At 48.0% G+C, this 13,743-nt stretch overlaps 7 non-coding genes across 7 annotated transcripts; 3 read left to right on the top strand and 4 right to left on the bottom strand.

Annotated features, from left to right (window-relative positions):
• The first annotated feature begins 180 nt into the window (after positions 1 to 180).
• On the top strand, positions 181 to 253 carry TRNAV-CAC (transfer RNA valine (anticodon CAC)). The gene has a single exon. It is a non-coding gene; the product is annotated as a tRNA-Val (tRNA).
• A 553-nt stretch (positions 254 to 806) lies between these two features.
• TRNAI-AAU (transfer RNA isoleucine (anticodon AAU)) lies at positions 807 to 880 on the top strand. The gene has a single exon. It is a non-coding gene; the product is annotated as a tRNA-Ile (tRNA).
• Positions 881 to 3,393: 2,513 nt separating this feature from the next.
• TRNAM-CAU (transfer RNA methionine (anticodon CAU)) lies at positions 3,394 to 3,465 on the top strand. The gene has a single exon. It is a non-coding gene; the product is annotated as a tRNA-Met (tRNA).
• A 1,413-nt stretch (positions 3,466 to 4,878) lies between these two features.
• Positions 4,879 to 4,960, bottom strand: TRNAS-GCU (transfer RNA serine (anticodon GCU)). The gene has a single exon. It is a non-coding gene; the product is annotated as a tRNA-Ser (tRNA).
• Positions 4,961 to 8,247: 3,287 nt separating this feature from the next.
• TRNAM-CAU (transfer RNA methionine (anticodon CAU)) lies at positions 8,248 to 8,319 on the bottom strand. Its single transcript has one exon. It is a non-coding gene; the product is annotated as a tRNA-Met (tRNA).
• A 2,512-nt stretch (positions 8,320 to 10,831) lies between these two features.
• TRNAI-AAU (transfer RNA isoleucine (anticodon AAU)) lies at positions 10,832 to 10,905 on the bottom strand. Its single transcript has one exon. It is a non-coding gene; the product is annotated as a tRNA-Ile (tRNA).
• A 553-nt stretch (positions 10,906 to 11,458) lies between these two features.
• On the bottom strand, positions 11,459 to 11,531 carry TRNAV-CAC (transfer RNA valine (anticodon CAC)). The gene has a single exon. It is a non-coding gene; the product is annotated as a tRNA-Val (tRNA).
• Between the last annotated feature and the right edge of the window lie 2,212 nt (positions 11,532 to 13,743).

Consider the following 13,743-nt stretch of genomic DNA (forward strand, 5'->3'; position numbering starts at 1 on the left):
ACTTTAGTATTATTGGTTTTAATACAAAAGCGCAGTAACCCCGATCATTTCCTGGAAGAGAGAAGCAATTCAACGTGGCCGAACCTGGGCTAGCCAGAAAGTCTCTTCTCTCTTAGACACACCAGCGGGGGGTGGGGGGGGGGGGGGTGGGGGAGAATAAGCACAAGCAAGGGAAGCGCAGTTTCCGTAGTGTAGTGGTTATCACGTTCGCCTCACACGCGAAAGGTGCCCGGTTCGAAACCGGGCGGAAACATCTCACCTCTCCGGAGTTTGCTTTTTGAAGCATCCTCCTGAACCTCTCAGGAACCTTCCGAGAAACCAGGTAGGCGGCTGGTTACGAACGGCTCCCGAACGCCAACCAAGTCTCACCCGGAAACCTGGGGGACTCCGCGAGCATCGACAATCGGACCCGTCGGAATATCCTTCAGGCACCATATTCCGTCTTGTATGACAGAGCCTGCACTCACTCCTAGTTCAGGGGCTGACTGCCAGCCATTTACACAACAGCACATACTTCCATGGATTCCCCCGGCCGTTGGCCGCAGCTTCCTCCAAAAACGTCGGCTTCCTCTTTCACGTCCAGGAATACGACTGAAAACCAGTGTGCCTTCTTTCCCTTTGGCTTTCTATCAAGAGAAAGCGTCTCATTCTGTTTATTAAGGGTGGAAAGCAACAACAATAACCAAATTCTCCTGAGAGAAGCTACACTTGGAACTTAACCTTTTAAAGGGGTTGGGGGTTGGGGGCGGGGAGGGAGAGAGGGCCCAAGAGGAACGAAAGAAGAGAAGAACGCCCCGATCCTCGGTGGCCGGTTAGCTCAGTTGGTTAGAGCGTGGTGCTAATAACGCCAAGGTCGCGGGTTCGATCCCCGTACTGGCCACTTCTTTCGGTCCCCGCTGCAGGGACTCTCACCTGCTAACTCTTCTCAGAGGAAACTTCTTGCTTCTTAACCTACACACGACTGCGAGGAGTGCAGAGTCCTCTCTATTAATAACACGTTCCAAATCCACCTCCCTCGCATACCTTTTATCCACTCCTTAGCCAACTCGGCTCTCGTCCTACCACAACGTGAACATTCTTCCCGGCAGGCAGTGTTCTCTTTCCTCCGGGACCAGTGGCTGAGGACAGAGAGACGTGCAGGGCCAGAGGGCACAAGAGTGGCAGCTCGACCTAACACGAAAACTGGGCGGGAAAAGGTGGAAAAGATTACTCGCAACCTTTTGTTACAAGCTTATTCGCTTTTAAATTCTCTTTCCAAAGTAGTTGCGCAATCAACGTCCTGTCTCAAATCCTCAAGAGATACAAAGTAAAGAGGCGTTCTTCAAAGGTCGTTCTTTCCACGTCTCTGACGACTCTTTCAGAGGAACTGACAGCCGAGATTGCCCTGTGAGGAAGGACCACACCAGGTGGACTGGTTCAGGATACTTCCTGTTCCCTCCATGTCGGCAGCACTTTGAACACTTTGAGCAAGAAACACAAAACACAGACTTCTCTTTTCTTTTCTTTTCTTTTTTTCTTTTCTTTTCTTTTCTTTTTTTTTTTCTTTTAAGGACAGGAATCGAATCTGGATTCCTTAGACAGACGTGCATCTCATATCGTTGCTTCTGACTTGAAAGGACAGTTCAGTATCATGGTAACTTCTCTGATCTTTGTGGGAAGTCCTTCCCCAGACTTGTACAGTTTCCCTACCTGCGTGCGCTGACCAGTGCTAAGCTCCACGTGGAGTGCTTTCTGGAGGTTTCCCTTCTCACGGCTCTCTCCTTTCCGGTACTCTGTCCTGCCAGCTCTAGCTGCCTTGGTCTCCTGGACTATCCGCCCCGTCACTTCAACTCAGGGAGTTCACCAGCCTCCGCCTGGGTTCCTGTTGCATGCACTGGGGCCTGGAAACTCTCTCAGGGCAGTAAGGACTAGGGTGCCGTCCTAGATCTCACCTCATTCCCAGCAAAATCGCTCATTCCTTTTTTTCTGTCAGGGAGTACCATCCTTCTTTGCCTGATGTTTGGTGTCTTGAAAACTGTTTCGTCTATTTTGTCAGGTTTTGCTTCTTTCAAGCAGGAGGGTGTATCTGATCCTTGAGATTTCGTCTTAGCTGGAAACAGGACTTTCTGCCCTTTGGAGGACGAAGGGGGAAAGCTGAGTCCTCTTCGGTGTGTGCTGCGGGTTGCAGGCTCCGGGGGAGCAGAGAGGGGCGGGCTGGTTAGTGCAGCGGCCTGTCTCAGGGCAGTTGGCATTGCCTTTCTGGGAAACGTGGGGCCTCATGTTGCGTGTGGCAAGCAGTGTGCACAGGTATTGCACTGGGCCTCCAGGCTCCAACTGGGCCAACCTGTCTGGAGGGCTCAGGCTACAAGGCCTCAGCGCCGGTCAGATGGTCTCCTCTGGTGTGTGAGTGTGATGTGTGTGTGTGTTGGGGGGCGGTGGGGGGGGGGGGGTGGGCCAGGGCTGTTTGCGGGAGAGGAGGGCTCTTGTGTGAGAGCAGGACTGAGTCCAGGAGTGCTGAGGGGCCGAGGCCGCCAAAACGGGCATTCGGATCTCTGTCCGGCTGGCGGGCTGAAGGTGGGAGTTTTCTGATGAGGGGGTGGGAGCCTTGGAGGGCGTGGGATCCGGGCGCTCTTTCCTTACCGCCGCCCCGCTGTCGCCCGCGGGGCATCGGAACACCTACGTGCTCCGTCAGTGCCTCCCCGTGGGTGAATTCCGGTCGTCCTCTCGGTGGCCTGGTGATGACTGCCACTTAGCACAGCCTCAGAGGCTGAGACTGGATGAATCAGTGGGACCCGCCCAGCACCTGAGTCCACCGGGATGACCCCGCTCCGTCCTTCCTTCCCTTGCTGCCTCTAGTCCCCTTTCTTTCTCTCTCTCTCCCCACACACACGCCCGTCTCTCCTTTCCATTAGGTTACTACTTCTCTGTGGTACCCTTTTCCCAATACTTTATTGAAGTATATTTTTAAATGAAAAGAGTTTATGTGTAGTTTGAGCTGATAAACTTTACCGATGTATCCTACTCCCATGTGACCACCACCCAGCTGGAGACTGAGAACATTCCCATTAGTCCAGAAAATCGCCTTATGCCCCCTTACCAGTCAATATTGCATCCTGCAAGCTAATCGCTGTCTGATGTCTAGCACCAGACAGTTTGCCTGCTCTTGAACTTCATAGAAGTGGAATCATACAGCATATCCTATTGTGAGGCATTTTGGGGGTCCAGCATGATATTTTTGAGAGTGATCTGAGTCCTTACACGTGCAATGTCACCGAACTTTGTTCCTCTTATTGCTGGGAAGTTTATTCTTTCGATTCTATAGACAAACCAAAATGTATCTGCATATACGCGGACACATGACATAGCTCATGATGTTCATAGTGGGAAAAAAGGAGCTCAGCGTGACGGCCTGTCAGCAGAGTGGCGCAGCGGGAGCGTGCTGGGCCCATAACCCAGAGGTCGATGGATCGAAACCATCCTCTGCTAAGCTTCCTTCTTCTAACGCCCAGTTCTTTTCTCCTGGATCGCAGGCACAACATAGCATGAAGAAATCTCGTCAACTTACAGATGCACCTTCTTCTTCGACCACCTCTAGAATCCATTGCCAGCCCCTACCTAATCGTTGTAAACCAGTTAGCGTTTTCCTTTCCCCTCCTTTTCCTTTTCTTTTCTTTTCTTTTCTTTTTTTCTTTTTTCTTTTGCCAGTTGGGAGGGGGGGACGGAGGTGGGGAACAATCCATCCTCCTCACTCATTTCAAAAGAGAGGCGAATCTCTAGCCCTTCTCACTCGAGAATAGTTAAAAAATTTACCGTTCGTTTCCAATGGATCAGTATTATTTCTTCCAGGAAATAAAATACACACTTCACTCCAGTTAGGGTTTTATATTTTCTTTACACTCGAAAGAAAAACATTTTTTCCTGATTTCTGCCCGATGACTATGTCACATTTTTACTTGGGCGCGAGTCTCCTACCCTTTGTCGCCTCTTTTTTCGCTCCTATGCATGATTTATCAAATTTAGATCAAGTTAATGCGAATGTTTTGTGAATTCTTTTTGAAAGCAATACATGTTGCAATTACCATGAAGACACCATTCGCGTGCACTCTACGGGGAAAACAGAAGCAAAGGAGTTAAATGTGAAATGGCAGGAGAAAATGAAATGAATGTGTTAAAATAAAAAGATCTGTGCATCACTATCTAACTGTCAAGCTCAGGGGGGAAAACACACACACACATGGACGTCTTAGGGAAAAAAAATTTTTTCCGTTTTTTGAGGAAAACTTTTTAGTGAAAGTGCTCTTTAATGGGTCCTTACATTATGACAAGGAAGTATAAATTCCTTCAAACAGGAAGCACCCTAAGTAATGAGAATTTTAAAAAATCAAATGGAAAAATAGAAATAAGGTGAAGATGGGGGTAGAGGGACCTGTTCTCTTCCTTTACCTGTTGCTTTGAAGGTGTTCTTATTTGGGCGTCCACTAAACCAACACTCTTCAACTTATTTTGCCTGCTTACCCTCTAAATTGTTCAGAGGAGGGAATAGCCAGGTTCTGACCAAAACTCTGGGTCCTTTGGCTCTGCAACTTGTGCCACCATGTGATGGAAGGGAGGGTTTACGCCTTCAAGACACCTTTCCTATGGGTCCCCAAGAGGTCGAGGCCACATCACTTCCATGTGTGAGATGTGATGAGATAAGCAGTAAATCACGCTCTAAGAGTAGAGAGCAATTGCTCTCAGCCAGCCAAGCAAGAACACTCGAGTATCTGGGAAGGACATGAAATACCTGACCAAAGCGAGCGGGAGGTGGGAGGAACTGAAGCAGGAAACTTGTGCAATGCACAATTGTTTTGTCAAGATACATAAAAGAGCAAATGTCACAGCCCCCACCCCTAGAAAGATCGACGAGAGTGGGACTCGAACCCACGCGTGCAGAGCACAATGGATTAGCAGTCCATCGCCTTAACCACTCGGCCATCTCGTCCCACAGTGGAAAAGCGCTTTCGAATACTTTTTAAAAGTCTTGCTTTGGGAAAACCTTACATTTTCATCTTTCTGTACAGTACCATTCTTCAAAGTGCAGTCATTTTAAGAGAATTTTCACACAGAACCAGTTCTTTCCCCCTTCCTCCTGGGAGCCTTTCACACTTTGATAATCTTTTAACCTGCTCGTGTCTCCAGTCTTAATTGTCATCCTTCCTCAGTACTCGCATTGCCTTCCAGTCAAGGTAAACTTTTTTCTATTCTCCCCAAGCTCCATAATCTTCTCATTCTTCACCGGCGACACTCTAGTCCCCACCTGTGCCCTCACTTCACCTGTCTTCATTCTCTACACGTTCCTCAGATCTCAGTTTGGGCCTTACAGCTCTCCTCCCCGTCTCCCTCCTCTCCCCCTTCCCTTCCGCTTCCCCCCCCTCCCCTCATCCTCCGTCGAAAAGCCCTTCTTACTGAGGTTTTACAGTTTAAAAAATTTCGAGAATGTTTTCTCTCACAAACATATTCTCATTCTATTTCTGCCACAGAATTTTATCCTAATACTATGTATTTTTATGCTCAATTACCCAATCATGTCACTATGCAATAGAAAGTATTTATTTACATTAACTGAAATCTAAATTTCAGTTATTTCCAGTGACTATAAATCTGTGTTTAAGTGTTTTTTTTTTTCTGACTTGAATTACCTTCACATTTAGTAAGAGCATTCAGTAAAAGATACTAATAGCTAATTTTGATAAGGAAGTTGTTATATATGTAAAGTAGAACTGCATTGGTAAGACATCTTCTGGTGAAAAGGCAGGGAATATTTCCTCCCATCAATTCATGCATTTGTGGATGAAAACTTCTTATGGCTGGAATAAGAAGAATTCGTTGAAAATTAGCCAAAAGACGATTACTTTTGAATAAGTGTGTGGCTTACAAAAGGTGCTTTTATGATTATTTAAGGTGCATTATTCAAAGTAGAATCTTCAATACATTTCCACTGTTAATCTAAATTTAACAAACGGTGGCAATAAGTAGGAGTGATAGTGAGCAGGGTTCTAGTAACTACATAAAAATTATTTTTCCAAAATATGGATTTCTATTTGAGAGAGTCAAGGAGAATAATTTTTTTACGAGTCTGAATAAGTGTAAAAATATTAAAGCACTAACTTTCTGTGATATATATGTATGTTCCCTTTCGTTAAAACTGTAGTGTTCGTAGTTGGAAGTAGATGAAGAATTTGTCACTTTCTCCTCTGTGAAATTGTATAAAATACACAAAGGAGACGCAGCCCTGTGTCTTGTTTACAGGTGAGACTTTGGAGACACCTATATTCCCATTTGTTTTTTCTTGTCAACAGGGAATATTTTTACCCCTGAAGTAACGTGCCACAGTAAAATGTTGTATAAAAAGTAATAAAAAGGCATGATTTGCAAGGGAATGTGAAAGTAGAATCCGTTCACATCCATCGAGAGCCAGTGCGCGATCAGGAAGATACATTTTAGGAAAATGTTTCACTGTCTCCTACTGGATCTGGCTATCTCCAGAGTAGCAACGCTGTAGCTGAGCTGCTCTGGGGCACAGTGCTCTCGCTTTTTCCAACTTCCTTAAACACTAGAGCTGAGTTTTCCTGTTCACATTTCTTTTCTCCTCGCCTCTTCCATCCCGGGCTCTCTCCAAAACTAAACGACCCCAGCAATTCCTAGGACGACCGCTATTTCCGAATAGGCAGAAGAGGATCCGAGCTCTCGGCCAGACCAGGAACCGCAAAGAAAGCCGAGGAGCAGCGCGCCCAGCAAAGTCCTCAGGGAACCCTCGCTAGGAAATGTCGGGGTCCCGTGGAGTAAACTCCGCCGTCACCAGGGACGAAGTCTATAATTCAGTTCATTTGCCCTCTTTTCCAGAACAAGAAAAGTGCCTGGTGCAAACGCCAAAAGCAGCGCGTGCAGCATTCCTGCTTCAGTTCCTCCCACCTCCCGCTCGCTTTGGTCAGGTATTTCATGTCCTTCCCAGATACTCGAGTGTTCTTGCTTGGCTGGCTGAGAGCAATTGCTCTCTACTCTTAGAGCGTGATTTACTGCTTATCTCATCACATCTCACACATGGAAGTGATGTGGCCTCGACCTCTTGGGGACCCATAGGAAAGGTGTCTTGAAGGCGTAAACCCTCCCTTCCATCACATGGTGGCACAAGTTGCAGAGCCAAAGGACCCAGAGTTTTGGTCAGAACCTGGCTATTCCCTCCTCTGAACAATTTAGAGGGTAAGCAGGCAAAATAAGTTGAAGAGTGTTGGTTTAGTGGACGCCCAAATAAGAACACCTTCAAAGCAACAGGTAAAGGAAGAGAACAGGTCCCTCTACCCCCATCTTCACCTTATTTCTATTTTTCCATTTGATTTTTTAAAATTCTCATTACTTAGGGTGCTTCCTGTTTGAAGGAATTTATACTTCCTTGTCATAATGTAAGGACCCATTAAAGAGCACTTTCACTAAAAAGTTTTCCTCAAAAAACGGAAAAAATTTTTTTTCCCTAAGACGTCCATGTGTGTGTGTGTTTTCCCCCCTGAGCTTGACAGTTAGATAGTGATGCACAGATCTTTTTATTTTAACACATTCATTTCATTTTCTCCTGCCATTTCACATTTAACTCCTTTGCTTCTGTTTTCCCCGTAGAGTGCACGCGAATGGTGTCTTCATGGTAATTGCAACATGTATTGCTTTCAAAAAGAATTCACAAAACATTCGCATTAACTTGATCTAAATTTGATAAATCATGCATAGGAGCGAAAAAAGAGGCGACAAAGGGTAGGAGACTCGCGCCCAAGTAAAAATGTGACATAGTCATCGGGCAGAAATCAGGAAAAAATGTTTTTCTTTCGAGTGTAAAGAAAATATAAAACCCTAACTGGAGTGAAGTGTGTATTTTATTTCCTGGAAGAAATAATACTGATCCATTGGAAACGAACGGTAAATTTTTTAACTATTCTCGAGTGAGAAGGGCTAGAGATTCGCCTCTCTTTTGAAATGAGTGAGGAGGATGGATTGTTCCCCACCTCCGTCCCCCCCTCCCAACTGGCAAAAGAAAAAAGAAAAAAAGAAAAGAAAAGAAAAGAAAAGGAAAAGGAGGGGAAAGGAAAACGCTAACTGGTTTACAACGATTAGGTAGGGGCTGGCAATGGATTCTAGAGGTGGTCGAAGAAGAAGGTGCATCTGTAAGTTGACGAGATTTCTTCATGCTATGTTGTGCCTGCGATCCAGGAGAAAAGAACTGGGCGTTAGAAGAAGGAAGCTTAGCAGAGGATGGTTTCGATCCATCGACCTCTGGGTTATGGGCCCAGCACGCTCCCGCTGCGCCACTCTGCTGACAGGCCGTCACGCTGAGCTCCTTTTTTCCCACTATGAACATCATGAGCTATGTCATGTGTCCGCGTATATGCAGATACATTTTGGTTTGTCTATAGAATCGAAAGAATAAACTTCCCAGCAATAAGAGGAACAAAGTTCGGTGACATTGCACGTGTAAGGACTCAGATCACTCTCAAAAATATCATGCTGGACCCCCAAAATGCCTCACAATAGGATATGCTGTATGATTCCACTTCTATGAAGTTCAAGAGCAGGCAAACTGTCTGGTGCTAGACATCAGACAGCGATTAGCTTGCAGGATGCAATATTGACTGGTAAGGGGGCATAAGGCGATTTTCTGGACTAATGGGAATGTTCTCAGTCTCCAGCTGGGTGGTGGTCACATGGGAGTAGGATACATCGGTAAAGTTTATCAGCTCAAACTACACATAAACTCTTTTCATTTAAAAATATACTTCAATAAAGTATTGGGAAAAGGGTACCACAGAGAAGTAGTAACCTAATGGAAAGGAGAGACGGGCGTGTGTGTGGGGAGAGAGAGAGAAAGAAAGGGGACTAGAGGCAGCAAGGGAAGGAAGGACGGAGCGGGGTCATCCCGGTGGACTCAGGTGCTGGGCGGGTCCCACTGATTCATCCAGTCTCAGCCTCTGAGGCTGTGCTAAGTGGCAGTCATCACCAGGCCACCGAGAGGACGACCGGAATTCACCCACGGGGAGGCACTGACGGAGCACGTAGGTGTTCCGATGCCCCGCGGGCGACAGCGGGGCGGCGGTAAGGAAAGAGCGCCCGGATCCCACGCCCTCCAAGGCTCCCACCCCCTCATCAGAAAACTCCCACCTTCAGCCCGCCAGCCGGACAGAGATCCGAATGCCCGTTTTGGCGGCCTCGGCCCCTCAGCACTCCTGGACTCAGTCCTGCTCTCACACAAGAGCCCTCCTCTCCCGCAAACAGCCCTGGCCCACCCCCCCCCCCCACCGCCCCCCAACACACACACACATCACACTCACACACCAGAGGAGACCATCTGACCGGCGCTGAGGCCTTGTAGCCTGAGCCCTCCAGACAGGTTGGCCCAGTTGGAGCCTGGAGGCCCAGTGCAATACCTGTGCACACTGCTTGCCACACGCAACATGAGGCCCCACGTTTCCCAGAAAGGCAATGCCAACTGCCCTGAGACAGGCCGCTGCACTAACCAGCCCGCCCCTCTCTGCTCCCCCGGAGCCTGCAACCCGCAGCACACACCGAAGAGGACTCAGCTTTCCCCCTTCGTCCTCCAAAGGGCAGAAAGTCCTGTTTCCAGCTAAGACGAAATCTCAAGGATCAGATACACCCTCCTGCTTGAAAGAAGCAAAACCTGACAAAATAGACGAAACAGTTTTCAAGACACCAAACATCAGGCAAAGAAGGATGGTACTCCCTGACAGAAAAAAAGGAATGAGCGATTTTGCTGGGAATGAGGTGAGATCTAGGACGGCACCCTAGTCCTTACTGCCCTGAGAGAGTTTCCAGGCCCCAGTGCATGCAACAGGAACCCAGGCGGAGGCTGGTGAACTCCCTGAGTTGAAGTGACGGGGCGGATAGTCCAGGAGACCAAGGCAGCTAGAGCTGGCAGGACAGAGTACCGGAAAGGAGAGAGCCGTGAGAAGGGAAACCTCCAGAAAGCACTCCACGTGGAGCTTAGCACTGGTCAGCGCACGCAGGTAGGGAAACTGTACAAGTCTGGGGAAGGACTTCCCACAAAGATCAGAGAAGTTACCATGATACTGAACTGTCCTTTCAAGTCAGAAGCAACGATATGAGATGCACGTCTGTCTAAGGAATCCAGATTCGATTCCTGTCCTTAAAAGAAAAAAAAAAAGAAAAGAAAAGAAAAGAAAAAAAGAAAAGAAAAGAAAAGAGAAGTCTGTGTTTTGTGTTTCTTGCTCAAAGTGTTCAAAGTGCTGCCGACATGGAGGGAACAGGAAGTATCCTGAACCAGTCCACCTGGTGTGGTCCTTCCTCACAGGGCAATCTCGGCTGTCAGTTCCTCTGAAAGAGTCGTCAGAGACGTGGAAAGAACGACCTTTGAAGAACGCCTCTTTACTTTGTATCTCTTGAGGATTTGAGACAGGACGTTGATTGCGCAACTACTTTGGAAAGAGAATTTAAAAGCGAATAAGCTTGTAACAAAAGGTTGCGAGTAATCTTTTCCACCTTTTCCCGCCCAGTTTTCGTGTTAGGTCGAGCTGCCACTCTTGTGCCCTCTGGCCCTGCACGTCTCTCTGTCCTCAGCCACTGGTCCCGGAGGAAAGAGAACACTGCCTGCCGGGAAGAATGTTCACGTTGTGGTAGGACGAGAGCCGAGTTGGCTAAGGAGTGGATAAAAGGTATGCGAGGGAGGTGGATTTGGAACGTGTTATTAATAGAGAGGACTCTGCACTCCTCGCAGTCGTGTGTAGGTTAAGAAGCAAGAAGTTTCCTCTGAGAAGAGTTAGCAGGTGAGAGTCCCTGCAGCGGGGACCGAAAGAAGTGGCCAGTACGGGGATCGAACCCGCGACCTTGGCGTTATTAGCACCACGCTCTAACCAACTGAGCTAACCGGCCACCGAGGATCGGGGCGTTCTTCTCTTCTTTCGTTCCTCTTGGGCCCTCTCTCCCTCCCCGCCCCCAACCCCCAACCCCTTTAAAAGGTTAAGTTCCAAGTGTAGCTTCTCTCAGGAGAATTTGGTTATTGTTGTTGCTTTCCACCCTTAATAAACAGAATGAGACGCTTTCTCTTGATAGAAAGCCAAAGGGAAAGAAGGCACACTGGTTTTCAGTCGTATTCCTGGACGTGAAAGAGGAAGCCGACGTTTTTGGAGGAAGCTGCGGCCAACGGCCGGGGGAATCCATGGAAGTATGTGCTGTTGTGTAAATGGCTGGCAGTCAGCCCCTGAACTAGGAGTGAGTGCAGGCTCTGTCATACAAGACGGAATATGGTGCCTGAAGGATATTCCGACGGGTCCGATTGTCGATGCTCGCGGAGTCCCCCAGGTTTCCGGGTGAGACTTGGTTGGCGTTCGGGAGCCGTTCGTAACCAGCCGCCTACCTGGTTTCTCGGAAGGTTCCTGAGAGGTTCAGGAGGATGCTTCAAAAAGCAAACTCCGGAGAGGTGAGATGTTTCCGCCCGGTTTCGAACCGGGCACCTTTCGCGTGTGAGGCGAACGTGATAACCACTACACTACGGAAACTGCGCTTCCCTTGCTTGTGCTTATTCTCCCCCACCCCCCCCCCCCCCACCCCCCGCTGGTGTGTCTAAGAGAGAAGAGACTTTCTGGCTAGCCCAGGTTCGGCCACGTTGAATTGCTTCTCTCTTCCAGGAAATGATCGGGGTTACTGCGCTTTTGTATTAAAACCAATAATACTAAAGTCAATGAGTCACACCAGGCAAATACTACCTTTAAGCGAAGAATTCCTTTCCAAAGGCAGGACAGACATTTTAGGCAGCGTCCGGGTACAGTAGATTTCTGAAAATTGCTCGATTTTGTCCTATGTGGGTTATGTGACCTTAGGAAGTTCTGTGATCACCATCTCTTAGGTGCCAGAACATGATCGCAGAAAAGTAACCGGGATTCGGTGCCCTTGAGCTCTGGCAGCTGCCCATTCTGTGCGGGCAGTGTTTGACCGACAGAAACCGAGGGACGACGGAGAGGGGGAAATGCCCACTGGTCTGCCAGGCCGTCCTTTCTTGACCCCTCTGACCTCAATTCTGTGCCAATTGAGCACTAATCAACCAGAGTCAGACTAAAATTGCTGTTGTTGATAACATCGTTAATGTAGTAAAATTGCTGTTATAGATATCATCACTAACGTCCAACGTCAGTTTGTTTCTGCAGGCAAGTTGAGCTAAGAGATCCCCGAGCCGTGGACCACCTGGCCAGAGAATGGTAAACCGGAAACATCCTGACTCCTGAAGCAATGATTCCGAAATGTCAGAAGTCGGTGGTCAATGCCAGCTTCTTTGTTCCCCACCCCCCACCCCCCTTTAAAAACACCCGTATCTCAAAGACGAAGGCGGAGTGGACGTGAGACTTGTCTCGCAGTCCCTTGCTTGGCGCCGTGCAACCCAAGGCTTCCTTTTGGACAAAGGGCTGCTGTCCGAGTTTGGCTTTCTGTGTAGAGGGCACAGCAGATCTTTGGTGGGTTACACATGGAGCAGGCTAGGTATCCGAGGACCGTGAAAAGTAAACGTTTGTCTTTGCCCGAAGAGGTACTGCGGGAAATGGTGGTTAAAAGTTTTAAGCGAAAGGGCCTGTTGTGTCGCGGCCGGTTAGCTCAGTTGGTTAGAGCGTGGTGCTAATTAACGCCAAGGTCGCGGGTTCGATCCCCGTACTGGCCACGGTCGCTTTTACTCCTTACCACCCAAGGTGGTTACACGTCTCTAGCCGAGACTTAGAAAGCTCAGGTTACTTAAAGAAAAGAAAAAACAATAAATAAATAAATAAATAAAATCAACACGTCACTCACGTTAACCCTTCGTTTGGAACTGTCGAACCAGCGCTCTTCTGGAAGCCGCGGTGCTGGGAAGCAAGCTGCGGCCTGGAATCTTGAGTGCGTGGTGGTCAGGACCAGCTCCGATATCCGGTCCGCACAAGCCGGCCTTTCTGGATTTACCATTGCCTCAGTCAAAGCCTCTTGTCTTTCTATTCGGAAGGGGTTGAGGGGTAAACCAGTGAGGCTAATACTGGTGAAGACACTCGTAGATCCACATTGTTTCTTTCTTTCTTCTTGTTCTTCCTCCTCCTCTTCTGTTTTCTTAACGCCTCTTTGATTTGAATCTGTGTATAGGTGTCTCTGTGTGATCCTTTCTCCATATTTGCGGTATGAGATTGAAACCAGAAAACGTTAGACTGTGAGCGTTCCTGTGATCGCCTTTGAAGGGTCCTTCCGCGTTGCGCAAGAGGCGGGATTGATTGCCCTGCGGGGCAACAAGAAGCAAGGTGAGGGAGCTTTTCCCAGCACGTCATTGTGATCCGAGAAAGTTTGAAGAACTGGCCGGCGTGTCGATTGCAAGGCGATTGGGTGTCAAAAGGGCTCCGAGCCAGCCAGGAGTCGAACCTAGACTCTTCTGATCCGTAGTCAGACGCGTTATCCATTGCGCACTGGCCCCCACGCGAAACAAGCGCTTAAGTATGCCTATTTAATTAAATGAGACCTACGAAGTCGCTGGTTCCGGAATGAGGATAGAAATAACCGCAAAACCTTTGACTCCGACAGATTCATGTAATTTGCGGTGAATGTACAGAATACAACGTTGTTTTCAATTTCTATATTTAAAATCATAAGAATTGTAACCCTTAGAACATTCCATACGTGATAGCAAGCATGTCATTCCCTGAAAGCAAGTTTTCGCCTGCGAGTGCTCTTTGCTAATTTTTGCAATCAATCTGTTGATCTGCCATA

This window comes from Balaenoptera ricei, chromosome 11, assembly GCF_028023285.1.
Source record: "Balaenoptera ricei isolate mBalRic1 chromosome 11, mBalRic1.hap2, whole genome shotgun sequence".
NCBI classification, from domain to species: domain Eukaryota; kingdom Metazoa; phylum Chordata; class Mammalia; order Artiodactyla; family Balaenopteridae; genus Balaenoptera; species Balaenoptera ricei.